General features: G+C 37.7%; 1 non-coding gene across 1 annotated transcript; it reads left to right on the top strand.

Annotated features, from left to right (window-relative positions):
• The first annotated feature begins 7,289 nt into the window (after positions 1 to 7,289).
• LOC141679632 (small nucleolar RNA R71) lies at positions 7,290 to 7,396 on the top strand. Its single transcript, XR_012558147.1, has one exon. It is a non-coding gene; the product is annotated as a small nucleolar RNA R71 (small nucleolar RNA).
• The last annotated feature ends 20,303 nt before the right edge of the window (positions 7,397 to 27,699 follow it).

Raw genomic sequence — 27,699 nt, forward strand, 5'->3', positions numbered from 1 at the left:
TCTGTTAATTATTGATTTTATATGATTTTCTGATTTCATTTAACTGTAAAATCCATATTTAATTCTAGGATTCTTCAAAAATTTTGAAACTCATATTTTAATACGTTTACAATATTCTGAGAATTTTAAAATTATTTTGGTAATTTTCGGGAGTAATCTTACTTCCGCGTTGTTTCATTTATTCGTTAAATGCGGGTATAAGTTATGTTTGTAAAATTCTTTAAAAATTATGAAAATTTTATTTTAGTAACTTCAGATTATTTGTGATATTTTGAGACTATTTTCAGACTATTTTGGAACTTTTCCAATGAACTTTAGTGCACAGCCGGTACGTAATTTTATCAGGAAGCGATAAAAGCAGCAGGCTAATGAATAAAAACCGGGACACGTGGCATATACAACACACGTATCTAGGCCTTATTTCTTTCTCCCCTTTCTCTGTTATTCCCTTCCCAAACGAGCCCTGCTTTGTCTCTCTCTCTCTCCTCTCGAATCTCTCTCGCTCTCGTCTCTCATCTCTCTCTCTCTTTCACTCAAATCTCTCGGTTCCTTTCGATTTCTTCTCGTTTAATTCCTGGTAATTGCTTTGCCACTTGAATCTCCTATTTCGCTGCTATTTTTTTCTTGATTCGCCACCGTCACCGCCGGTTCCGGCGTGGTGGCGGCGGTGTGGTTGTGTTTGATATATATATATATACGGATATGTATATATATGTGTATATGTGTGTGTCTGTGTGTGCATGTGTGTAGTGTGTGTGAGTGTGTGAGTTGTGATCTGTGTGTCTGTTTGCGGCGGCGACGGCCGCGTGTGGCCGTGTGGCGCCGTGTTTCTGCTGCTGGTTCGTCGGTTGTTGGTTTGGGTTGGTTTTGTTTGCAGTTGGGCCTGTAATTTGGGCTTGGTTGTTGGGTTTGTGTTGGGCTTTTGTTGGGTCCGTGTGTGTACAGTGGTTTGGGCTATTGAAATTTTTAATTTTTAATTTCCTTTTTCTGCAGGAAATTCTTGATTTAAAATTCACGATATTCAATGATAAAATTTGGTGAGTAACTTCGTTCGGTGAAATTTATTCGGACACCTGTATATTTTTGGGCACTAATAAATTTTGCCGCCGTGCGCGATGAATTATTTTACGAGCGCACGGTGGATGGTGATGAGTTTGTTCTAAGTCCAAAATATTTTAAAATATAAAACAACTTGTATAAATTATTTTCGAGACTAAAAATTTAGTTATGTAATGATTTCAATTGGTTTTGTTGGGAATTGGCGTCGATTGATGTTTCGACGGGTAGGCCTATAAACAGAGGAGTCATTGTCCAAATTTTTCTAATTATTACCTTTAATTTCGAATCGAGTGTGTATATATCGTTTAATACAACTTGAACCCTGGTTGCTGTGTGCACTATTATTGCATGTATATTATTATTATTATTCGAATACATACGAGTCGGAATTTGTATCGTTGGGTAATTAGTTTAGTGAGGATAAGTCAAGCATAATCAGTCGTTTAACCTAGGTCGTTTTGATTTCGTAGGTTCGAGTCGAAGGACCCAGTAGTGGAAGTCAATTAGAGTCAGGCCAGTGTTAGTACAAAGCTTCGCAAGGGAAGTACCCCTGAACTAATCTTTTACAGTTCAGTATATATGAATATTTGTTGATTTAAATTACGTACTGGAATAGAACATTTTAAGTTACGTATTCCCCGTATTTAAATATGTTTTATTAACTAATATTTTGGGGGAAAAGTAACTTCTGAAAATGCCTATCTCCAGATTGTGATAAAAATTAAAAAGGGATTTTTTGAATGTGTGTTGTAATCATTTAAAAAGAGATAGGTATAAATGATTTTGGACACTGGATAAAAATGAATCAAATATTGGATGGTCAGTGGCGTAAGAGGCCCGTTATTAGGTAACGGCCCAGCATGGTTGCGTAAGAGGCTAAGTCGGATGCGCGCACTGGTAGGCCGCTTAGTCCAGCATGACAGAGAAATAGCTAGTCTCTAAGTTCCGGAATAATTTGTGGTGGGATAGACTGATCAGCTGTCCCTAGAATTCATCCACTTTTATATCTGACTTTGGTTCAATGGTTCCCGTAACGGAATAAATGGTTTATGGTCCTCGTAACGGGACAGACGATTTATGGGTCCAGTAATGGACAATGGTTTTGGAAAGGAAATAACATGCTAAAATTGAACTCTGGTATTTTGATACAACACACTATAGATGATATTATTTTGCAGAGCATGCTAGTTTTGATATCCAGTTTATACCTGTTTTACGGATTTTTCGTAAACTTGTTTTGATATCTGTTCCTATACCATTTTTATACATCCTACTTTATTGGTTATTCATATAAAGGTACTGTTGAGAAATAGATTGCTTACCCGTGCAGCTTGTTTTGTATTTATTTATTGCAGATGTGTAGAAGACCAGGTCCGCGTAGAGTGTCAGCCCCCTCTGGTCCCGGCTCCTCTGAGGTAGTTTGTATCAGACTCTGACGTCTAATGAGTTGCTGTAATAAGTTAGGATGTCTGAGCTTGAATAAGTTAGTGTTGTCTTGTAACCTAAATAATACTTGAATCTGGATCGGCTCCTGGTTTGGGGTCGTGTGTTATAATAAAGTTTATTTAGCAGTTTATGTTGTAGTTTATTATATTTTTGGTGACGTCAGCCCCCGACCCCGGGGTTGAGACCGTCACAGTCTTGCTCGACACTTCAGTATCGCTTGGAAGCGTGCCAGGTTGATGATTCAGTAATGCATCAGCAATCTGCCCAATCTGATTCTCCAAGGTCTTGATAGAAACAGCTTGGCTCTTGCACATGAACCTCAACTCCTCCAATTCAGATTTTTCATTAGCTTGTGGTAACTGCTGAAGTTGATGTTGTTGCGTAGGGGCATATTGCGGTTGTTGAAAACCAGGAGGGTTATACTGCTTTGTTGTGTATGGCTGATAAGGTTGTTGCACCATATTTTGATTGTTACTCCATCTGAAGTTAGGATGATTGCGGTTATTTGGATGATAAGTGGCTGGAGCTTTATAACACCCCCAAATCCGGGATCGGGGATCCGGGTCGTTACGAGTTCCATTTCCCCTAATAACACTCAATCTTAATAAATAACCAACTACTGCGTACTGTGACCCCACAATACACACACACACACACACCATAAGTTATAGTCTCAAAGATGAATATCAAAAATAACACAAGTCATTTTATTCCACAATTATAAACCATTAGACCTTAAAAGGGTTTTCTGAATAAATTTACATTTTCCTTGCCATTATTACAGTTCATAAATATACATCGGTCTGGTACATCAACAGTTGAAAACCTATCCTATTGGTAGCTCCTACCTCAGCTACAGCGTCATCCACGCCTACAGGAAACTGCAGAACGTTTCCTATCCACTTGCGAATTGGGAGCTTAGTCCTGTTCATTTTGTATATCTGTTGTTATGTGATGAAAGAAGAAAGCAAGGGTAAGCAACAAGCCCACCAAAATAATATGTAAAATGATTAACAATATATGAGCATTCCCATCATAATACTCATGAAAGTCTTGGTCAAGAAAAAATGAACCAAGTTGGATATCTTAATGCGACCAAGTCGCAAAATATTCAGTATATATGTATATATACATTTCAATATCTCGGAAGTCCTCTTCCATGCATAATATACACAGAATTCCAGTTTATAACTGTATAAAAGCATCGTTGTAAGGTGATCTCATATATCTAACCTTGTCTCAATGTTTTTCTGAAAATCTTTGTCTTGCATAAGATAATCATTAACCAGATATATTTTGAAAAGATGAAGTTACAAGATACTCCAATATACTTATATCTTTTCCGAATACTACTTGAACTACCACCGTTCAAGGTATAATTAGTTTTAAAAGTTCATCACATAGATGAGACTACAAGATAAGACTTGAATAGATTCAATCTTTGAAATATCATTCAAAAGAAATGAAGTTACGAGATACTTCATTAAGTCTCGATATATATATACACCTATATATATATCTCATACATTCCTTGAAACCCTCTATTATGAAAAGTATAAACAGAGTTATAATACCCAATGAATTTGGAAAGAAGAGAATGTTGGCATAAACCCGATATCTTGCTGATCAGGCAAAGATACCAATAGCTAACCTTTTCTACTGTAGATGGATGAATTCCTCGCCGGTCATCACCCTGGCCGCATTAGGACCTCGCGCTAGACCGTTATCCGGCCACTCACACGTGGATGGACTGTCACCCAGCCTCTTACACCTTCATAGACCGTACCCCGGCCTGTCGCTTATGCCGACTCAATTAGATGGACTTACTTCCCGAACGTTGGGCAAGTAATCAAATTGCTTTCTCAAAACAGCAACCTCGTTGCGAATATAAAATACACCACAGAGCCGGATCCCTCAGATTTTTGAGCGAGTATTCAAGTCCCCTTCAAAAGGAAGATCTTAAATTTGAAAAAGAGTTTTGGGATCCGCTCTAACTTTTAAAATCATTTTGAAGACTCGAAAACATTTTAAAGAATGTTTAGAGTAATGATGATTTACTAAAATAAATCAGTCCCGATATATTAGAAAATTTCTGAATATTATTATTTAAAAAATATTCCCATAAAGGATAATATTTATAAAAATAATTGAAGTAGAAGTTTTAAAACTCATACTTGAAACGAATAATAAATAACAAAAGATATACTTATACGAAAGTACGATCGTTATTTGAATAATCGAAAATAAGTTTGATTATTATTCAAAAACCATCGAATATACCTTATTCGATTAATAGTTATAGAAAAAAAAATATATATATATATAAATATACATATATTATATTCGGGAACATCGACTCCCGGTTTAGAAAAATGTTCACCTTTTGGTCCCCTATACTAAGGGTATACGCAACTATTGCTTATCTCTAGCATAGGTATTATACAGTTTATAAGCATCTGAATTGATAATAGAATATCAAGATTTCACCACATGCATATATATATATACCATATCAACATGCTCCAATATATCTCAAGATTTGCTAATAACAGTCATGCACTTATCTCAAGATAATGCATCAATATATTTACATCACAACAACAGTATAACGGGTAGAAAAATTGCCTGAGCGTCTGGGGGTGGTAAAAGGCCTGGGGCAAGTCTGGTAACCTATAAACAACATATAAGTTGGAATTAAACCACGGTCGCTTAAGAAACTAGTCTTTAACCAATTAGACCCTAACATTCACTTTTGCGCTTAACGATTCACATAAGTCGCTCGAGTACCCTCGGCTCTACCATTTTTAATAAATTAACCATTACGAATTTTAAGGCGATGCTTTCGCGAATACTCTACCAACTGACCCTTTAACTTTACATAATTGTTTCTTACTCCAAATAGTCATTTAAGGATCTTAACCAAGGTTTCAAAGTAAGGCGAGGGGAAATGGTTCGTTCGCGAAACGCCGTTACTTAAAACGGTCGTTTCTCCTAAACCATACATCGGATTCAAGCGAACCACATATCAAAACGAAGATTACGACACCATCTAGCTAAAAATTGCAAAGTCACAGATTCAACAGTTAGCTCTCTGTCCCGAACACTAAGAACAAGCAGTTGTATGAAAACGGGCATTACGACGGCTATGTTTACGCGATTACCAAATTTTAAACCACTATAAACAATCACAATTCAACTCACAACCAACAATACAACCAAACCTCATCCAAACCTTACTACATCTGTCCCAAACCTCAAGATTTTCCAATTCAATCATCCACAAACATGAACTAATCACTATACTAAGTTTCATTAACTATAAACAAGGTTCCATCATCAAAATCACTACAAATCCAACCCAAACTTTAAACACACAAGCATCATGCTTCTCATTTACTATAACAATCAAAACCATTCCTAATACTCAAAAGGAAAGCTAGGGTGTGGAGGTGTTATACCTTTCTTGGAGTGATTAGAGTAGCTAGGAAGCCTTAAGAAGCCTTGAGATAGCCTAGGAATGCTTGGATCTTAAAGGAAAAATAAAGAAAACAAAGTTAGTAACTTGAAAACACTATTCATCATCTTCTTCCTTGATTTATTGGAAGAGATTCATGAAGAATTGGAAGCTTAAACTCCTAGGATATGCTTATCTAATCATCAATAAGCTAAGGGACTTACCTTGGATTTGTTTATGAAGTGAAGCTTGAATTCTTGAAAATTTTCTTCCTTGAGATGAAGAAAGTCGAGAGAAATGGAGGGGGAGAGTGTTTTTTCTTTGCTAATTGTGTTTGTGGTGGAAAATGGGAGTTGGGTGAGATATTTGGGTGGTTAATTGGTTGATTAAAGTGAGTGGAGTGTGATTAAGCATGACATCACCTTGGTGACTTCATCATTTGCCACTTGTCATTACTTGGTGGTGGAAGCATCTTTTATGCTAATCCTTGATTAATTTCTTGATCATTATCCTTAATTTTTGCACTAATCTCTTTGCATTACTTGTCGTTTAATTGTTTTACGAACCGTTTATCGTTTGAGGGATCATATCCAGAATCTTATTACTTGAGTTCCCCTAAACCTTTCTCAATATTTTATATTCCTTTTTGATCCTCTCTTATAATCCTTGAATTTAAATCCTTTTAATCATGTTACCTTATACTCAATTCTTTCGGTATCTGGTGGATTTTCGGGAAAAATCAAAGTGTTCGAATTTGGATTCTGACGATCTTTACATACACTTATATACCATATAGAGTACTAATAAGATCTCAGAATATCAATAAAAGATCTCCTACATAGTGTGGCATGAAAAGTTTTCTTAATCAGCATAATCAGCAAAATCACTATTCATAAGGGTTACAAAAAGTCCAAATTTTTTGGGGTTATTACAAGCTTGCTGCTGTGATCTCTGAAAGTTGCTCACAAATTGAGTTGATTCGCTAGAAATAGCACACTGCTCAGTTTCATGTGCCCCACACAAATCTCACACACACACACTAGTGATTTGATTAACTCCATAATTATCCAAATAGTCCACCTTCATCGTCAAAGCTTGAAGTTGAGCAGCTATAGCAGTAGATGTATCCACTTCCAGAATTCCTTCTACTTTGCCTTGCAACATTCTTTGCGTAGGATTCTGGTATTCATTAGCTGCCATAAGCTCAATCAACTCATAAGCTTCATTATAGCTTTTGGACCATAAGGCTCCATCAGATGCTGTATCGAGCATAGGTCTAGATTGTGCGCCCAAACCATTATAGAAATAGTTTATAATCATCCAATCAGGCATGCCATGGTGTGGGCACTTCCTTAGCACCTCCTTATAACGATCTCAAGCCTCATACAAAGATTCTCCAGTTTGCTGTACAAACTGAGTAAGAGCATTCCTGATTGCAGTAGTCTTTGCCATAGGAAAGAACTTAGTAAGAAACTTTTGAGCAAGATCTTCCCATTTGGTGATAGACCCTGGTGGTAGATAATGTAACCAGCACTTTGCCTTATCCCTCAGAGAGAATGGGAAGAATCTCAGCTTGATAGCATCTTCAGTCACCCCATTGAACTTGAAAGTGTCGCAGATCTCGATGAAATCCCTGATGTGCATGTTGGGGTCTTCTGTAGAAGAACCCCAAAACTAAACTGATTTCTGTATCATCTGAATTGTACTCGACTTGATCTCAAAAGTGTTAGCCGAGATGGCTGGTCTGATGATGCTCGACTGAATATCATTAATCTTAGGCTGAGAATAGTCCATCAAAGCCTTATGAATTTCTTCTTGATCTCCCATCACTACTAAATCCGGTTCCTTGACTTTTTCTTCTTCTTCTTCTACTTTCTCTTCGTCCTCAAAAATTTCCCGTCGAATCACTACAGCTTCCTCCTCGGCTTGATCCAGAGTTCTCCTACGAGCCTGCTGTAACACCCCCAGATCCGGGGTCGGGGATCCGGGTCGTCACGGTCTTACTTTCCACAATATCACTTAACTGAATTAATAATAAATAACCTCATGCTGTGACCCCACACTAACACACACCACAACCCATTATAGTCTCAGAGATGAAATTGAAATAAGTACAAGTCTTTGAATCCACAATTTAAAAGTTATTACAATCCAAAATGATTACTTGACAAGTTTACAATTAATTGCCATTATCTGCCACAAGTTATAATTATACATAATTGATTCCCAAAAGTAGATTGTCTGATTTACAGATAGATCTACCTCTGCAGCTATAGCAGCTATGATCTCAACGGGAAGGCGCGGAACGCTTCCCACGCTCTTGTGCTGGGTCTGCTTGAGTCTGGCCATCTTTCCTAACTGTTGTTGTGTGATGAGGAAATAAAGCAAGAGTGAGCATTACAACTCGCAAGATAATATATAGTGTAAACGATAATGCAAGTATCTAAATGGATAACTTACTAAAATCCTTTATCAAGTGTAAGATAATTACTTACTGGATATAAGCAAAAACAAGGGATGAAGTAACCAAATACTTCACTATACTTATATCATTTATAAAGCTACTTGAACTACCACTGTTCAAAGTATAATGAGCTTTCAACAGTTCATCACATAGATGAGACTACCAGACAAGATTTGAATAGATTCAATCTTTGAAATATCCTCAAAATGAAATGAAGTTACGAGATACTTCATTTGATGAAAACAACATTTTGAAAACTCGACCCTGTCAACACTCAACAATCGCCCAACAGTAGCCTTTCTATCAAAGTACTCTGGATAGTATTGCAGAAATATCTAATTGGATGATGAACTCATTACAGAAGTTTGCCACGCCAGGAAGATCACTCAATAATCAGTCGCAGTAGTGCTACCCCACCATTTTCTACATGTAGAGGAGAACAGTCGGATTTACTTGTCAACCGAACCCTGGACTCCTAAGGAATGGACCGTCTTAGCGGAACTTCCAGGCCATTTGGGCCAATATAATAAGGCTGGGCCGGCGCCACTCGACCACTTACGCCACTCCTAGTTCAGATGAAATCCGTGACTCTGAAACGTAAAGCTCGTCCCCCCTTTCCCCAAGTAGAAACTTATTGATACGGCTCCACCAAGAAGTCGTATCTAGTTGGAAAGGAAAACTTACCGATATTTCCCAGGAAATGCCTGTTAATGGATTAACTTGTTCCAAGAATTTTACTTCCCGAGGGTTGGGTAAGTAATCAAAAACTCTTTTATCAAAACAGCAACCTTGTTGCGAATATAAAATACACCACAGAGCCGGATCCCTCAGGTTTTGAGTGAGTATTTAAATCCCCTTCGTAAGGAAGATCTTAAATATAAAAAAAAATGAGTTTTTGGATCCGCCCTAACCTTTAAAAATCATTTTGAAGACTCGAAAACATTTTTAAGAATGTTTGGAGTAATGCTGATTTAATAAAATAAATCAGTCCCAATATATTAGAAAATATCTGAATATTATTATTTAAATGATATTCCCATAAAGAATAATCTTTATAAAAATAATTGAAGTAGAAGTTTTAAAACTCATACTTGAAATGAATAATAAATAACCAAAGATATACTTATAAGAAAGTAAGATCTTTATTTGAATAATCAAAAATAAGTTTGATTATCGAAACATTATTCTTTAATAAAATAAAGATTATTCTTTAATAAAATAAGCGGAGTCATAAGTCCTCGAATGAATATTCAAAACAATATTCACTAAATAAAATAAGCGGAGTCATAAGTCCTCGAATGAATATTCAAAATAATATTCATTAAGTGAAATAAAGTTATCGAATAAACCTTATTCGAATAATAGTTTTGAAAACTATATATATATATATATATAAATATATATATATAATATACTCGGGAAAATCGTCTCCCGGTTTAGAAAATGTTCACCTTTGGGTCCCTTATACTAAGGGTATACGCAACTACTGCTTATCTCTAGCATAGGTATAATGCAACTTATAAGCAATTGAATTAATAATTAGATATCAAGATTACGAAACATACATGCTTATATACCATATCAGCATGCTCCAATATATCGCAAGATTTGCTAATAACAATCATGCACTTATCACAAGATAATGCATATACATATATACATCACAACAACAATATAACGGGTAGAAAACTTGCCTGAGCAACTGGGGGTGACAAATGGCTTGGGACGAGTCTGGTAACCTATAAACAACATATAAGTTGGAATTAAACCAAAGTCGCTTATGAATCTATAATTTAACCAATTAAACTCTAACACTCGCTTTGCGCTCAACGATTCCCTTAAGTCGCTCGAGTACCCTCGGCTCCACCATTTTTAATAAATTAACCATTAAGGGTCTTAAGGCGATTTTTTCGCAAGTGCCTTACCAACTGCCTAATACACTTTACATAAATAATTCATACTCCAATTAGTCCTTTAAGGCCTTTAACCTATATTTCAAAGTAAGGCAAGGGGTAATGGTTCGTTCGCGAAACGCCATTACTTAAAACGGCCGTTTCTCCTAAACCGTACATCAGATTCAAACGAACCACATATCAAAACGAAGCTCGTAACATGAACTATCTAATCATGGCAATGGTCAAAATCTAACAGGGAGTTCTCGGGTCCTAATGTTAAGAGCAAAAACAGTCTAAAGTAAATCGGACATTATGATGGCTATGTTTACGCGATTACCAATTTTATTCTACTCCAAACCAACCCACAATCAACTCACAATCAACATCCCAACCAAAATCCATCCATACTTCACCATAACAGCCCCAACAACTCAAAATTATCAATTTATACTATTCTCAAACATGAATTTAAACTATACTAAAGTTCATTAATCAATAGTCCAAGAATTACAACTCCAAAACATCACAAAGCCAACTAACCTCTACATACACAACAATCAAGCCTCTCATGAACTATAACAACAAAACTAAACCTAATACTCAAGTAAAGTTAGGGTTTGGAGGGGTTATACCTTCCTTGGAGAGTGGAGAATCAAGTAATTAGCTTGGAATCACCCTTAAAAGTCCTTATCCAAGCTTAATCTAAACAAAAACTCAAGAACAAAAATTTTAGTTCTTGAAAGATACTATTCACCATCTTCTTCCATGATTTTTAGGAAGAGATTGTGAATGAATTAGAAGCTCAAACTTATAGGATAGCTATATCTATGCATAAGGAGTCTTAGATAATTACCTTGCTAATTAACAAAGCTTGGAACTAGGATTTTGAATTTTCTTTCTTTGAAAAAGAAAAGAAGCCGAGAGCTTTTGATGAAGAAGGTGAAATAGTTTTGTGTTTTTGGTGAAAATGAATTGTTGGTTGACTTGGTGGATTTGTTTTGTTTTAATTAATTACCTTTTTAACCATGAAAAATTGTGTGGTTATTAATCAACCACACCTCCTTCCCTTATGTCATGCTTAGGTCATCATATGATGTCACTCTCTCACACTTGTCCTCTTCTTGTTGGTTTGATGACATCATCATCCCTAACCTCCTTGATTAACTCTTAATCGCTTGCCTAATGACCGCTGATCTATTATACGTTCACTTAACTTTCGTTCTCGTTTATCGTTTGAGGGATCATACCCGGGATCTTATTACTTGGGTTCCCTTAACCTTTCTCAATACATTATATTCCTTTTATGATCCTCTCTTAAAATCCTTGAATTTAAATCCTTTTTATCCTGTTACCTTATACTCAATTCTTTCGGTATCTGGTGGATTTTCGGGAAAAATCAAAGTGTTCGGATTTGGATTCTGACGATCTTTACATACACTTATTTAACATATAGAGTACTAATACGATCTCAGAATAACAATAAAAGAACCCCTACATAGTGTGGCATGAAAAGTTTTCTTATTCAGCAATATCAGCAAAAACACTATTCATAAGGGTTACAAAAAAGTTCAAAATTTTGGGGTTATTACAGTCTCCCCTCCTTAAAAGGATTCCGTCCCGGAATCAAATAGAAAACAAATGGGGGTACTTTTCTAGCATTGCGCTCTCTATCTCCCAAGTTGATTCTTCCACATTGTGATTCTGCCATAGCACTCTGACTAGCTTGATCACTTTGTTCCGAAGCACCTGCTCCTTTTTATCCATAATCTTTACTGGTTTCTCCACGTAAGTCAGATCTGGTTGCATATCCACATGCTCGTACTCCACTATGTGTCTGGCATCCCGATGATACTTCCTTAGCATTGACACATGGAACACATTATGAACTTGTTGTAGGTTCGGGGGTAAGGCTAGCTCGTAAGCCAACTTCCCAATCTGTCTTAGTATCTCAAAAGGTCCAATGTATCTTGGGCTTAGTTTTCCTTTCTTTCCGAACCTCATTAACCCTTTCCAAGGGGATACTTTTAGTAGTACTAAGTCCCCTACTCCATACTCCTTGTCCTTTCGGGCTAGGTCTGCATATTTCTTCTGTCTGTCTTGGGCTGCTACCAGCCGTCCTCTGATGAGATCCACTATGTCTTTGGTCCTTTGGACCACTTCGGGTCCGAGCATCTTCCGCTCTCCTACTTCATCCCAGTATAAGGAAGATCGACACCTTCTTCCGTACAGGGCCTCATAAGGCGGCATTCCGATGCTAGCATGAAAGCTATTGTTATAAGAAAACTCGATCAACGGCAAGTGATCATCCCAACTTCCTTTAAAGTCTATTGCACAGACTCTTAACATATCCTCTAGTGTCTGGATGGTCCTTTCACTCTGCCCATCCGTCTGGGGATGGTAAGCGGTACTCATATTTAACTTGGTCCCCGCATATTATTGAAAGCTCCTCCAAAATCTGGAGTTGAACCTGGGGTCTCGGTCTGAGACAATGGACGCTGGGACTCCATGTCGCGTCACTATTTCCTTAAGGTAAATATCCACCAGTACATCGACTGTGTATCTCTCATTGATAGGAATGAAATGAGCTGACTTTGTCAGTCAGTCTATAATCACCCATATGGCATCATGGTTGGCTTTCGTCCTTGGTAAACCGATAACAAAATCCATGGTTATCTGTTCCCATTTCCATTCGGGAATCTCCAGGGGTCGTAAAAGTCCACTGGGTCTCTGGTGCTCTGCCTTTACTCTTTGGCAAGTCAAACATTTGCTTTCCCATTCTGCTACGTCCCTCTTCATGTTGGGCCACCAGTAATACTCCTTCAAATCCCTATACATCTTGGTGCTTCCCGGGTGAATGGAATATCTTGAACTATGGCTTTCATCCAAAATCTCGTCTTTAAGCTCTTGAATGTTCGGAACCCAAATCCGGTAGGAGTACCTCATTATCCGTTTATTATCTCTCTCAATATGGATCTCTTCTCCAGTCATTGATTCTCTGCCTTCATTCATTACTTTCTCTTGGCACAATCTAATCTTTTCCAATAACTCTGGCTGCATCGAGATCTCAAACAGCTTTTCAGTTCTGGTTCCGGTTACCTTTACTTCTATTTCCATTTTCTCGAAATCCTTTATCAATTCTTCTGAAGTCGTTATCATTCTGAGTCTTTCCTTTCTACTAAGGGCATCAGCCACCACATTGGCTTTCCCCGGATGATAGAGAATCTCACAATCATAGTCCTTGATTAGCTCTAACCATCTCCTCTGGCGCATGTTGAGCTCTTTCTGCGTAAATATGTACTTGAGGCTCTTATGGTCTGTGAAAATCTCGCACTTCTCTCCATACAAGTAGTGCCTCCAAATTTTTAAGGCAAAAACTATTGCCGCGAGCTCAAGGTCATGAGTAGGATATCTAATCTCGTTTTCCTTCAGTTGTCTCGACGCATACGCAATCACTTTACCGTGCTGCATAAGCACACACCCTAATCCTTTGTGCGACGCGTCACTATATATCACAAAATCTCCATTTCCGTCTGGCAATGCCAACACCGGGGCCGTTACCAACCTTTTCTTTAATTCCTGAAAACTGTTCTCGCATTTCTCCGTCCATTCAAACTTCTCTGTCTTACGAGTAAGTCGCGTCAAAGGGGCTGCGATCTTCGCAAAGTCCTGTACAAATCTACGATAGTAGCCGGCCAATCCTATGAAACTCCATACCTCTGTGGGTGTGGTTGGCCTTTCCCAATTTGAGACTGCCTCTATCTTGGAGGGGTCGACCAATACTCCTTCTTTATTGACCACATGTCCTAAAAACTGTACTTCATTCCGCCAGAATTCACACTTCGAGAATTTGGCATATAACTGTTCCTCTCTGAGTATTCCTAGAGCTATCCTCAAATGCTCTGCATGTTCTGCCTCAGTCCTTGAGTAGATTAAAATATCATCGATAAAAACTATCACACACTTGTCCAAGTACTTCTTAAATACTCTGTTCATTAAATCCATAAAAGCCGCTGGGGCATTGGTTAATCCAAAGGACATTACCAAGAATCATAGTGCCCATACCTGGTACGGAACGCTGTCTTGGGAATATCTTCGGGTTTAATCTTTAGTTGGTGATATCGAGTTCTCAGGTCAATCTTGGAAAAATAAACAGCATCCTTTAGCTGGTCGAACAGATCGTCTATTCTAGGTAACGGGTACCTGTTCTTTATGGTTAGCTTGTTCAACTCTCGATAGTCGATGCACAGCCTCATGCTCCCATCTTTCTTCTTAACAAATAACACCAGTGCTCCCCACGGAGACACACTGGGTCTTATCATACCCTTATCCAAGAGTTCCTGCAATTGGGTAGCTAATTCCTTCATTTCTAATGGGGCTAACCAGTAAGGTGCTTTTGAAACTGGCGCCGTCCCTGGGGCCAACTCAATAGCAAATTCAATCACTCTATCGGGTGGTAATCCCGGAAGGTCTTGTGGGAATACATCTTCAAATTCGTTGACTACCGGAATATCTTGTAAGTTGGGCACCTCCTTCTGCGTGTCCACCACATAGGCTAGGTAAGCCTCATTTCCTTTTCGTAGCATCCTTTTGGCCTGGGCCATAGTCAAAAATTTATGCGTCTGCCTCTTTCCTCTAAATATGACTTCTTTCTTTCCTGGGATATTCAACTTAACTTTCTTCCCCTTACAGTCTATCTGAGCATCATTGCTAGATAGCCAGTCCATTCCCAAAATTACATCAAACTCCCCTAATTTAAAAGGAATCATATTAACACTAAAAGATTGTTCCCCTATGCCTAACTCACAGGCGGGGTGAATCTGGTTAACAGGAATAACTTCATGATTGGCTATTTCTACTTGTAAGGGTTCTATTAAGGGTTCAGTCTTAAATCTTAATTTACGCGTAAAGTCCTTTGATATAAAAGATTTAGTTGCTCCCGAATCAAATAAAACGTTTGCACTGACTGAATTTAGAGAAAGGGTACCTGATATCACATCTGAGTCTTTCATAGCATCCTAGACTGTCATGTTGAAAGTCCTCGCAGTAGGTGGCTTATTGGAGGCAGCCCTGCTGGCTCCTGAAGCTGCTGGTTTGTTCATTGGGCATTCCCTCTTCCAATGACCCGGGCGTCCACACTGATGACAAGTGGTGGTTGGAATGACAGCAGGGGTTGATGAAGGGCACTTAGTTGAATAGTGACCCTCTCGACCGCACTTAAAGCAGGTTACTGGCTTTCCTTTACACTCCCCAGTATGCATCCTTCCACAAGTGTTACAGGCTGGAAATGGGGGTCGAGACTGGTTGGAATAGGACATTCTTGACTTCTGGCCGCTCTGGCTCACATTCACGCTCATTGGCCGCTTAAACCCAGTGTTCCTTCCCGGTAGGGACACTGCTCCTCGATTAAATCTAGTTGGGAAGCTCCTTCCTGCAGAACCTCCACCCATGCTCATACTTTTCCTCTTTATTCCCTTCTTCTCTTTTTCCTTCTGCATCTGTTCACTTCCGGCTTCTACAATTGTTGCCTTTTGCACCAGAGTGGCATAATCAGTAAGCTCAAGGATTGCCACCCTATTCTGAATCCACGGTTTCAGTCCCTGCTGAAACCTCCTAGCTTTCTTTTCCTCGGTGCTCACAAACTCCGGCACGAACCTTGATAACTCAGTAAATTTTGCTTCGTACTCTGCTACGGATAAGTTATTCTGCTTTAGCTCCAAGAACTTGAGCTCCATCTGGTTCTCCATAAACTTCGGGAAATACTTTCCCAAAAACAACTGACTGAACCTCTCCCATGTTATGATAACATCTGTCTCCATGTTTTTCTTGGCCTCCCACCAGTAGTTGGCCTCTCCTTTCAGAAGGTAGGTAGCAAATATTGTTTTTTGTGCCTCATCGGTACTCAGAATCTCAAAGGATTTCTCCATTTCCTTTAATCATGCCCTTGCCTCAACTGGGTCGGCTGATTCATGGAACTCAGGGGGCTTAAGGGACTTGAAAGCCCTGAAAGAGTTTGCCACAACATTGTTATTTCCTTGAGGGGGTGGGTTGGGTTGACGTTCCAAGTTATGCCTTAGTAGTTGCATGAACTGGCCCTTGGGATCCATGCCTGGGTTTGGTACTGGTTGCTCAACCTCAGTTTCTCCTTCTTCAGCCTCTATCTCAAATCCCTCAACATCATATGTTTCCTCGTCCTCTTCATACAGGGAGTCATCCTGTTCAACATAATCCTCATCTTCCTCTTCACTGTGTTCCTGGTTCCTATCGTCCTGGTTATGGCTTCCCTGGTCCTCAGATCCAGGGTTCGCCCTAGTTCCAATCTTTCTTGATGGCATGATACTGATAAATATTTGGGAAATTCAATGTTAGGTCACAATCATACACAACATTGTGCCTTGCACAGTTCTATAATGGGGAGAATGTATCTCGCAATTCTATTATATTATGACAGTTCTAATAAGAAGTGCAGTAATAATAATGATAAAAACAATGATCTCGTCACTAAGTAACTGAACTGAAAGGAAACAAATATATACATAATGCGAGAAATACATAGTTTGATCTAGTCAAAAGTACAACAGTGCTACAGCGATCTGCCCCAAAAGTGATACACAAGAGTCTATATGTCTAGTCAGAAAAAGGGATGCTATATACAAGTCAACTATCCCGGAAAATTGGCTCTTACTAAGGCCTCGACTAACTAGACAACTAGACTATCCCATCGTTAGTCCTAAATCACACACCGGAGTGGGTCAGCTCTCATACCCTTTCCATCGCACGATGGAAGATATAGTCAGCCTGCCGCCTGGAGATCCTACCATGCATGTCCCCTGGAGCGATCTGAGTCTCGCTCGGGACGTGAGCTCTATCCCCGTCAGCTCCCTCCTCAAGGATCGGGGTATAGTAGCCCAAGTCTCATAAGCTCGGGCATGCCTACCCGCCCTCTCCGCATCCAACTCCCTCCTTATCTCATCCAGCCGCGCCTCAGCAACAGCCACTCGGGTCCTCAGTACATCCTGATCATAGCCGTGGGCTAACAAAGACTGCCTATGGGCAGGGTCGAGAGGTGGTGAATCCGGAGCCGCTGGGGGTGCCTCCTCGGTCTGCCTAGGCTCGGGAGTACGGATCTCTGAGCTGTCATCATAGGGGATCCAAGATAGTGGTGGAGGGGTAGGAGCTCTGACCACCGGGAGTGAGGGTAAAGGGGTACCAGTATACTCCACTATAGCTCTGACATGCTCCTCAACTACTGGGACCTCATCCGGGTCCTCCTCATCTGAAATAGCAAGAACCTCTGTCTCTGACTCCTCTGAGGGGTCCTCCTCATCCTCCTCCATCTCAGGCTCCTCCTGATCCTCGGCATCTAGCAGTGCCTCATCATGCTCACGCTCGAACATCTCAGGGTCCTCTATCTCATGTCCCTACACATTAAATGAGCTAAGTTACTATCATGATACTTATAAGGGTTCCCGTAAGGGTTTTAACTGTCAGCGCTACTTTACGTAGTCCGACCATGAACTTGGCAAGAGTTCTTATTATCTTTGTGAGTTTATTATTATATCGTCGCATCATCTCTGAGGTTTATAACGCTTAGCTCTGATACCATTTTTGTAACACCCCCAGATCCGGGGTCGGGGATCCGGGTCGTCACGGTCTTTCTTTCCACAATATCACTTAACTGAATTAATAATAAATAACCTCATGTTGTGACCCCACACTAACACACACCGCAACCCGTTATAGTCTCAGAGATGAAATTGAAATAAGTACAAGTCTTTGAATCCACAATTTAAAAGTTATTACAATCCAAAATGATTACTTGATAAGTTTACAATTAATTGCAATTATCTGCCACAAGTTATAATTATACATAATTGATTCCCAAAAGTAGAAGGTCTGATCTATAGATAGATCTACCTCTGCAGCTATAGCAACTATGATCTCAACGGGAAGGCGCGGGGTGCTTTCCACGCTCTTGCGCTGGGTCTGCTTGAGTCTGACCATCTTTCCTAACTGTTGTTGTGTGATGAAGAAATAAAGCAAGAGTGAGCATTACAATTCGCAAGATAATATATAGTGTAAACGATAATGCAAGTATCTAAATGGATAACTTACTAAAATCATTTATCAAGTGTAAGATAATTACTTACTGGATATAAGCAAAAACAAGGGATGAAGTTACCAAATACTTCACTATACTTATATCATTTATAAAGCTACTTGAACTACCACTGTTCAAAGTATAATGAGCTTTCAACAGTTCATCACATAGATGAGACTACCAGACAAGATTTGAATAGATTCAATCTTTGAAATATCCTCAAAATGAAATGAAGTTACGAGATACTTCATTTGATGAAAACATCATTTTGAAAACTCGACCCTGCCAACACTCAACAATCGCCCAATAGTAGCCTTTCTATCGAAGTGCTCTGGGTAGTGTTGCAGAAATATCCAATTGGATGATGAACTCATTACGGGAGTTTGCCGCGCCAGGAAGACCACTCACAATGATCAGTCGCAGTAGTGCAACCCCACCATTTTCTACATGTAGAGGAGAACAGTCGGATTTACTTGTCAACCGAACCCTGGACTCCTAAGGAATGGACCGTCTTAGCGGAACTTCCAGGCCATTTGGGCCAATATAATAAGGCTGGTCCGGCGCCACTCGACCACTTACGCCACTCCTAGTTCAGATGAAATCCATGACTCTTAAACATAAAGCTCGTCCCCCTTTCCCCAAGTAGAAACTTGTTGATACGGCTCCACCAAGAAGTCGTATCTAGTTGGAAAGGAAAACTCACCGATATTTCCCAAGCGGTGCCTGTTAATGGATTAACTTGTTCCAAGAATTTTACTTCCCGAGTGTTGGGTAAGTAATCAAAAACTCTTTTATCAAAACAACAACCTTGTTGCGAATATAAAATACACCACAGAGCCGGATCCCTCAGGTTTTGAGCGAGTATTTAAATCCCCTTCGAAAGGAAGATCTTAAATATAAAAAAATGAGTTTTGGGATCCGCCCTAACCTTTAAAAATCATTTTGAAGACTCGAAAACATTTTTAAGAATGTTTGGAGTAATGCTGATTTAATAAAATAAATCAGTCCCAATATATTAGAAAATATCTGAATATTATTATTTAAATAATATTCCCATAAAGAATAATCTTTATAAAAATAATTGAAGTAGAAGTTTTAAAACTCATACTTGAAATGAATAATAAATAACCAAAGATATACTTATACGAAAGTACGATCTTTATTTGAATAATCGAAAATAAGTTTGATTATTGAAACATTATTCTTTAATAAAATAAAGACTATTATATAATAAAATAAGCGGAATCATAAGTCCTCGAATGAATATTCAAAACAATATTCATTAAATAAAATAAGCGGAGTCATAAGTCCTCGAATGAATATTCAAAATAATATTCATTAAGTGAAATAAAGTTATCGAATAAACCTTATTCGAATAATAGTTTTGAAAAATATTTATATATATAAATATATATATATAATATACTCAGAAACATCATCTCACGGTTTAGAAAATATGTTCACCTTTGGGTCCCCTATACTACGGGTAGACGCAACTACTGCTTATCTCGAGCATATGTATTATGCAACTTATAAGCAATTGAATCAACAATTAGATATCAAGATTACAAAACAGACATGCATATATACCATATCAGCATGCTCCAATATATCGCAAGATTTGCTAATAACAATCATGCACTTATCACAAGATAATGCATATACATATATACATCACAACAACAGTATAACGGGTAGAAAACTTGCCTGAGCAACTAGGGGTGACAAATGGCTTGGGACGAGTCTGGTAACCTATAAACAACATTTAAGTTGGAATTAAACCAAAGTCGCTTATGAATCTATACTTTAACCAATTAGACTTTAACACTCACTTTGCGCTCAACGATTCCCTTAAGTCGCTCGAGTACCCTCGGCTCCACCATTTTTAATAAATTAACCATTAAGGGTCTTAAGGCGATTCTTTCGCGAGTGCCTTACCAACTGCCTAATACACTTTACATTAATGATTTATACTCCAATTAGTCATTTAAGGTCTTTAACCTATGTTTCAAAGTAAGGCGAGGGGTAATGGTTCGTTCGCGAAACGCCGTTACTTAAAACGGTCGTTTCACCTAAACCGTACATCAGATTCAAACGAACCACATATCAAAACAAAGCTCGTAACATGAACTATCTAATCATGGCAATGGTCAAAATCTAATGGGGAGTTCTCAGGTCCTAATGTTAAGAGCAAAAACAGTCTAAAGTAAATCGGACATTACGACGGCTATGTTTACGCGATTACCAATTTTATTCTACTCCAAACCAACCCACAATCAACTCACAATCAACATCCCAACCAAACTCCATCCATACTTCACCATAACAGCCCCAACAACTCAAAATTATTAATTTATACTATTCTCAAACATGAATTTAAACTATACTTAAGTTCATTAATCAATACTCCAAGAATTACAACTCCAAAACATCACAAAGCCAACTAACCTCTACATACACAACAATCAAGCCTCTCATGAACTATAACAACAAAACTAAACCTAATACTCAAGTAAAGTTAGGGTTTGGAGGGGTTATACCTTCCTTGGAGAGTGGAGAATCAAGTAATTAGCTTGTAATCACCCTTAAAAGTCCTTATCCAAGCTTAATCTAAACAAAAACTCAAGAACAAAAATTTTAGTTCTTGAAAAACACTATTCGCCATCTTCTTCCATGATTTTTAGGAAGAGATTGTGAATGAATTAGAAGCTCAAACTTATAGGAGCACTATATCTATGCATAAGGAGTCTTAGATAATTACCTTGCTAATTAACAAAGCTTGGAACTAGGATTTTGAATTTCCTTTCTTTGAAAAAGAAAAGAAGCCGAAAGCTTTTGATGAAGAAGGTGAAATAGCTTTGTGTTTTTGGTGAAAATGAATTGTTGGTTGACTTGGTGGATTTGTTTTGTTTTGATTAATTACCTTTTTAACCATGAAAAATTGTGTGGTTATTAATCAACCACACCTCCTTCCCTTATGTCATGCTTAGGTCATCATGTGATGTCACTCTCCCACACTTGTCCTCTTCTTGTTGGTTTGATGACATCATCATCCCTAACCTCCTTGATTAACTCTTAATTGCTTGCCTAATGACCTTTGATCTGTTATACGGTTCGCTTAACTTTCGTTCTCGTTTATCGTTTGAGGGATCATACCCGGGATCTTATTACTTGGGTTCCCTTAACCTTTCTCAATACATTATATTCCTTTTATGATCCTCTCTTAAAATCCTTGAATTTAAATCATTTTTATCCTATTACCTTATACTCAATTCTTTCGGTATCTGGTGGATTTTCGGGAAAAATCAAAGTGTTCGGATTTGGATTCTGGCGATCTTTACATACACTTATTTAACATATAGAGTACTAATACGATCTCAGAATAACAATAAAATAACCCCTACATAGTGTGGCATGAAAAGTTTTCTTATTCAGCAATATCAGCAAAAACACTATTCATAAGGGTTACAAAAAATTTCAAAATTTTGGGGTTATTACACTTGCGAACGCGTATGCATACATGCTCGCTAGAGTACCTGAAACACGACAAGAAAAAGAGTAGGTAAGTAACAATGTCCGAGTCAATGAACTTTAATGATCACTGATGATAAACACATAAACTAAAAGTTAACACCGAGTCCCTGGTAGCGGCGCCAAAAACTTGTTAGTCGCTAAACACGCGCTAATAATTCATGGAAGTATACGCGATCGCAAGTAATGTAGAATTATTTCTAGTTCGTTCCCATAGAGACTGGTTAGATTAAATTTGTGATTTATGCACTTATGCAACAATGATATGGCTATTATTCAATGCTAAGATGAATAACAGTTTGGGTTTTGATTATACTACGATTAACTGTTGAGAATTATACTAGAGAATATTAACTAAGAGATTAAAGATATTTGAATAATATATGATACAAACATGGGATTTTAACTTCATTAAATACTTCATTCAATATCCTCTTCATTCTTAACCTTAGTATGTAATGGTGATGACACTAATCAGATATCACGAAATATCTAAACGCCAACTTTCGTTGTACGAATACCATACTACCCGACATCCAAAAAAGAGATAGAAGCTAAATAGACACCAATTATATTGAGACCCTATATGTCTATAGAATTTGACAACATAACGGTTTAATGCACAAGTAATCTATCGTGATAACATAGGGCAAATAAGATGGTTAAAATTACCTATGAATCATGCATAAAAATTACACATGAACCTATGCTTGCTTGGCAAGTTCTAAATCCTTAAATTCATTGTCGCTTCATTAAAGATTAACACGCTATCTTATAAGTTCGCGACGCTCATAAGACGAATAAGCACAACAAAAACTAGGTTATCATACAATCACCACACACTAAGGCATCGAAACAAATTAACGAAAGAAATCCATAAATAAATCCGCTAGAACCCCACAATAACGATTAGCACATAATCGGACTCATCATCAACGTGAGTTCCGATGAAAGCATGGTATAATAAACGTAGTATTTATACTGAATAAATAATAAAACAAGTATGAAACAAGAGTATAGGTTCATGAATAATAAAACTAGCATCCAATAGTTACAACTTAAACAAAGAATCATAATTATAAACTAGATCTTCTTCGCCTTCATTGAATTGTGCTAAAACGGTCTTCTTACGCCTTATCCTTGTGCTCTGGTACGTCTCCTCTTGAAAAACGACCTTTATTTAAGTATATATAGCAGCCCATGCGTAGTAAAAGTCCTCTAATCAAAAGCCCACAAGAATCAGGATTCTAAAATCCTGACCCGGCGCGGCCGCGCGCTGACGCGTGCGCGCTGTGTCTCTGTACTTTGGGCGCGCTCGCGTGCTATGACAGCGCGGGCCCGCTGGCCTTCTGGAGAAAATTCCATTTTCTTCTTTTCTTGCTACAATGAGTTGGTCTTCATGAGCTTTATTCCTTGGACACCATCCTAACACCATACAAGCATCAAATCAATGTTAATTCACCTGAATTCTGGATTAATGCCTGAAATGCAAAAACACTAGAAAACACATTAAAACACCAACAACTTGAGTACAATAACACCAATTCAAAGCTTAATGGAGCGTTATAAAGTGTCATAAATGCCACTCAACAATCATTAAACTATGATGATGAGTCAAATACTGATAATGAATCAGATACTGACAATGATCATGACAACAATGAAGACATGAAATAAATGGTTGCTCTATTGATTAAAAGCTTCAAGAAGATGGTCTACAAGAAATTTAAGAAAGGGAAAAGGTTTTTCAGAAAAGGTTCCAGTTCCTCAAACTCTGATAAGAGGAATGATAGAAGAAATACTGATAGAAAGGAATCAAAGTTTGGAAAATCTGACAAGTCAAAGGATAGATGCTACAGCTGTGATGGAATTGGACACTTTGTAGCTGACTGCAGAAAACCAAAAGCTGAGAAGAAACAAGCCTTGATCTCAAAGAAGAAAAACTGGGATGATTCATCAGATTCAGATGATGGGGTCAACTATGCTCTCATGGAGAATGCTGATATTGAGGCTGACAATACTGAACTAAAGGTACCTCAGAACACCCTTGCTTTTGATACTGATGATATCCATGAATTAAGATTGTTTCTTAAGTCTCTGCATGTTAGTTATAGGGATCAAACCTTAGGGAATAATAGAATCAAGAGTGAGAACTCCGAGTTAAAGAAAAGGAATGTTTACCTATAAATTGAGTTGTTTTCCATGCTAGAAATCCAAAAAGAGAGGAATAATGTTGTTTATGTTGAATAAAAATTGTTATAAAAGCATGCTTATCTTGAAAAGGAGTTAGCTAAAGAAAGAGAGGTTATTAAGCTTTGGACTAACTTAGGAAAAATAACTCACGAAATTTTAGAGGATGTTACGACTGGTATTTCCAAACCCTATCTATATATAATTGTGTGTTTATAATTAAAATTTAAATTGTGTGGAATTATAAATGTGGATGATCTTTATGACTGAGTGCCTATAAACTAAGTGTTTAATGTATTAGTTTATATAAAAAAATTTGAAAAGAAAATCTTATCATTTAGTATTTTTAAATAATAATCAAAAGTACTTCATTTTATTTGAAAAATCGATTTGAAAAATCTTTTAACAATAAACTTTCAAATTTTATATCATTAAATTTCTAAGATCATAAGCTATTTTATGATATTTATTTTGTGATTTATGGAGGTGCATTTATATTTATAAAAATTAGTTGATTTTTAAATTGCAAATTACTTAGTTGCCCATGCATGCAAATACCCTCCAATTCAATTTAAAAGGGCATAAGAGATAATTCATACCCCACTAACCTTCTTCTATCCACCAAAAGACTAAACTACCCTTGCATGCACTTTTGCTTAGTTATTGGAGAAGGGCACTTTAGTACATTCCAAATTCCACTATTGAATTAGTGCATGATGAACCATAAAGAGGGGAGTTAACCTGAAACCACACTCCACTCAAGCTGATCATTTTCACTCTCAAATTTACTCTCCTCCCCCTCTCTTTTCTTCATTCGGCCGAAGCCCCTTCCCCCATTCCCTTCAATTTTTCTTCATCAAATCATTGCCATTGTAGTGTAATTCTGTCACACCCCCAACTTAACCAACAAAATTAAATATAATTATTATAATATTTAGAAGAAAGTAAACATAACCAAATCCAAATCTTACAGTTTAGGGTTTGGAACAGCTCAACACTACCATCTATTACAACTGATTTTAATTTCGAGTCCTCACACAAAACTATCCCTTATTCTACTTGAGCTCGAACATACGCATCAGCGTCACAGGTCTTACGTGCTGTCTGTTTGAATCTAACCATAGTTGCTAGCTGTAATATCAGGGTAAAGCAAGGAGTGAGCCAAATGCTCAACAAGCGCTAAACAATACGATGCGAAACATAAATCGAGATATATATTAAAGAATGACAATGTGAAGACATAACCAATAATAACAAGAGATAAAACTGTGGGTGATGGCATCATTTGCTTGTATCAAAACATTTTCAAAATCATATCTTAATCAAAATCATTTTATGACGCTACGGATTACAGCCGGTGATCAGCCGTGAAGTAATCCCGAACCTCGCTGGGTTCTAAAACATTAATGGGATCCCTAGGCAACTTTTAAGCCTATATTATAAGTGTGGAAAGGACTCGCGTCTCAGTCCAGATCCACTATTCAAAGAAAACATTTATCCCCCTTTGGGACTGAAAATCCACATTTTATTCATTTCAAAAACTGATGCCGATTTATGACAAAATTTCTTTTAACAGTAAACATTTTTATCAAGGGATTATAGATCAACTCGAAACACTGGAAATATGGTACTAAATCTCAGGGCCATGATCCACTAGACTTTACTCTATTAGGGTAACTGAAAGGATTCCATATACAAAACTTGAAAATTTAGCGAGGCTATTGGATATTATAAAGGGGTAATGCCAAGCTAGGCTTAAAGCAATGGTTTTTCGACAAGGTACAAGTGCTAGAACATCAAGAAGATAAGCTTAATGAATAATAAGGGTGTTAAGGTATGAAGAAATGATCTTTAGCTCAGGATATATCAGGATTGTTAAACTTTAGGGTAATAAAGAGAGGTATCAATCAATTATGGACAACTTTGATGAATATCTGGGTTTTAGGTATCAAGGTAAAGTTCTATAGGAATTCAAGCATCAGGGTGAGATATCAATACTCTATGAATCATTAGCATGATAATCAAGAGGATCAATCAAGTGTTATAATAACTCTTTATTTTATCATGGCATTCAAATTACTTTAATATACTATCATGATAAGACTTTTGAACTACTTGCAATACGTACTTGAGGGTTCATGGCATTTCTATATAATTCAAAGATAACTTAAGATACGCTTGGTTCAAGTATATCAAAATGAATCAGGATAATCGCATCAATATATATATGAACTAATTGTTACACATTTGCAGTGAATACGAAAGACAGGTTGAATCACTTGCCTTGAGAAAGGCTAGTCTGGTCTGGCTGGTAGGAGCAACTGCAAGCTTCACTCGACCTTTATGGAAAGTTTACCCTCGTCTCGAGATCTTACAAAAATAATAATCCTCATTATAATATATTCTCACCAACTTAACCTATTTACAACCCGAAATTAAACACGAATGGCACTTAGGCCTATATGCACTTAATTTATATTCACCTTATAAATATAATTGTACACATAGCCACATATATCCACATATCATATTTTAATACCAAATAATACCACATACACCATAATGCAACACTAGGCTTGGATGATCTCGATCCCCAACTTAAGTCACTTGGTCACTATACTTAGACAAAGTCTCCAAATTTTGGCTTCCTAACCCGATGTGCCTTTACTAAACTATCCAAAACCTATTGACACTCACTTGGGCCTTTTGTTCTACTGACTTTATACTATCTTAAAACCATGGTGGTCAACCTAGATCTCACTCCTAAGTGTTCTAAAACTATGCGATAATTGAAAGTGCTCACGGGAGTAAATTTCAGAATGACATCTATTGTTTCTTGAGTGCATTAGACACCCTTAAACTACAAGTTTTCCTCCAAAACTCTTACACTAGACTCTTCTGACCATAAGGCATCTCCCAAACTTGATGTGGCTCAAGGGCCTAGCTTGGGCCTCCTTGAGCCTAAGCTTAAAGTCCATGATTCCCCTGTTTTTCTGGGCAGAAAACACCCTGACTTGAACTAACTTGTGACACATGGTTCTAACTCCTATTTTATGAACTATGGCTGGAAAAACTTCTCTGACACTCCCTCTGGAAAAAATTTGGCTGGAAAAACTTCTCTAACTCCTATTTTATGAACTATGGCCTACCCATGACATGGTCAAAACTTCCTATTTCTAAGTTGCAACAAAACGGTCCCCTGCTGGACAGATTTTGTGATTTCACTTGTGCACCTAACCAAACGACTTATAAACCTCGAACCAAAACCTAACACCTTTTATATACTCCTAATACTAGCTTCTGGTGGGTTGGGCCTCAAAGTGCACATCAATGACATGGTCAAAACTCACTCTAAACCTCAGGGTACTAAACTGATTTTCTGCAGAAACTAAGACTCTCCTTACTCCAAGGTTTTTACTAGACAAATTCAACCACCAACAACTCAAATACCGAAACCATGACTTAAATATGGTGATCTACTGAAATAACTCCCTTACACTCAGAATAATCTTGGTGGAGATCATCCTTACCTAGGGTGCAACATGGCAAAATAAAGGAAATC

This window comes from Apium graveolens, chromosome 1, assembly GCF_009905375.1.
Source record: "Apium graveolens cultivar Ventura chromosome 1, ASM990537v1, whole genome shotgun sequence".
NCBI classification, from domain to species: Eukaryota; Viridiplantae; Streptophyta; class Magnoliopsida; order Apiales; family Apiaceae; genus Apium; species Apium graveolens.